Source organism: Tenrec ecaudatus, chromosome 14, assembly GCF_050624435.1.
Source record: "Tenrec ecaudatus isolate mTenEca1 chromosome 14, mTenEca1.hap1, whole genome shotgun sequence".
Lineage (NCBI taxonomy): Eukaryota > Metazoa > Chordata > Mammalia > Afrosoricida > Tenrecidae > Tenrec > Tenrec ecaudatus.
This window is the reverse complement of record NC_134543.1, coordinates 78544414-78546686: the sequence shown is the minus strand read 5'-3', so window position 1 is coordinate 78546686 and position 2273 is coordinate 78544414. Positions and strand designations below refer to the sequence as shown.

At 38.8% G+C, this 2273-nt stretch overlaps 1 pseudogene; it reads right to left on the bottom strand.

Moving 5' to 3' along the window:
- Window positions 1-878: 878 nt before the first annotated feature.
- LOC142426618 (citrate synthase, mitochondrial pseudogene) lies at window positions 879-1940 on the bottom strand (annotated as a pseudogene).
- Window positions 1941-2273: the final 333 nt, after the last annotated feature.

Here is a 2273-nt window from a genome sequence, read left to right as displayed (position 1 = left end):
CCAGCCATGGAAATAGATTGGGAGGAGGACAGTACAGACTGCATATTGCTAAGTGAAAACGTTACTCGGCAAAGGATATACTATGTGATTCCTAATACATGACATTGCGAAAAAGGCAAAATTATAAAGTATCAGTGCTTGTTACATTTTCAGTAAAGGGGAAATAAATGAATAAGTGAAGCACAGGGGATTTTAAGGAGAATTCATTAGTCTATATATTATTGTAATGGAGTTTACATGGCATTTGTCAAAGCATAGTTATACAACACAAAAACTAAACTCTAATGAAACCTATGGACTTTAACCCACTGCCCTTGAGTTAATTACAAATTATATTGACCCTATAGAATAGAGTAGAAATGTCCCCATAAGATTTCTGAGACACAAAATCTTATGGGAGTAGAAAGACTCACATCCTCACCTGATGAAGCTACTGGGTTTGAATCACAGACCTGATAGTTAACATTTAACATACTACACAAATACGGTTCTTTATGGACTTTGGTTAATGATCATAAATGAATATCAGTTAATTAGTGGTAGTGAGTGGATAATGTTGACATAATATATTAAAAATAGGAGAAATTATGAAAGTTAATGAATATATATGTAAAATCTCTTCTTTCTGTTCAATTATCTGAAAACCTAAACGGTATCCAGTTCTTTGTGTCTTTCCCAAATTGCTTTTCTTTAAAAGTCTTAATTTATTGTTAACATCTTCAGTGCCTCAGGTAAAATTTAATCTTAAATCTTTAAAGTTCCCCTAAAATGAAAAAATATATCTATGTCTATATCGTCTACATCTATATCTATATCATCTATATCTATCTGTGTATATATATATATATATATATATATATTCCCTCACTTTCAGGTAATCACTTTCTCCTTACTCTAGGTTTACATGGTCTAGAGTCTACAAACTATAGCAAACAATCTGTGCTTTGGCTAGAGACTTGGATCTAGAGGGAAGCTTAAGGCTCAGATACAGAGATCCTTTGCCAATACTCCCAGTGCTTCTCACACCCAAACAGGACCATGTAGTAATTCAGCTCCATCGTGCCATAGTACTGGAACCGGATCCTACTGTGAGCATCTATATGGGGCCAGGAATTCTTAGAAAAAGAGGATACTGAGCACTATTTTATACAGCTGAGCAACCAGCTTAAATGTGGAATGATTACACAGGTGTTGCACAGCAAACTCTCGCTGACAGCGGTATTGTGAATCAATCTTCCTTAGTACTGCATGACCATAGCCTGGCACAACCCATCTGAATTGAGTGTGTTCCAGATATACTCGTGTAACTTCTCATCAAACACACCTTTACCAACTTCCTTCGACAGTTATGTAAGGCAGACAAGTACATTCTGATTTTTTGGTCCATGTTAGGGGCCCAACCAGTCCATTCATGGCAGCCACATAGGATCAATAGGGCTTTGAAAGGGCACTGCTCCCTAAATAGTTGTTATGGACACTTGCATTGCCATCGTCGTAGTCACTGCAGATGGTGAGCGTCAGCATAGCATAACACGGTGATCAATTGTGCTTCCAGTTCAGTTTAGTGTCAGTGGACCCAATACTGTTACCCTCTGTCTGGAGGTCCTAGTAGATCTTTGCTATAACACAAGAACACTTACAGGAATACTACAGCATCTTAAAAGGATGCCCTCATCAGGATCAAGAACAGACATTTGCTATCACTTCATATCTCTCATGCCACCATCTGTCATGTCAACAGAGATTTGCCCCTGCTGCCACTCACCTTCCCCCACTGAATTGTGATTTTTATGCCTGAAGGTTTTAAGTCTAACATGCTTCTCAGGTATCAGATCAGCTAGTACATCTTTCATGTACATATTGATAGAGGAATCACTGGGAGGCTGGGCAACAAGAATGAGGCAGGATGAATTCTCGATTTCTAAATGCTGGGCAGCCATAGTGAGTAGTCACGGGGATTTGATTGGTAAGGGGGGAAGGAGAAAGTTGTGGCAAGAATGGAAGCCACCACAGCCACCACACCAGAGGACAAGCCAGTGGCTGGAGAAGGCTGAGAATTCAATTTTTAAATACAAAAACACTTCCCTCACAGAGATGGTTTGCTTCCAGAAACCAGATCATAATGGAAAAAATATTGCTGTTAGATGCCATGGAGTTGGTTATGACTCATAACAACCCTATGTATAATTAAACCAAACAGCACCTGGTCCTACTCCATCTTCATGATTGTTCTTATGTTTGAGCCCACTGTGGCAATGACTGTGTCAATCTCT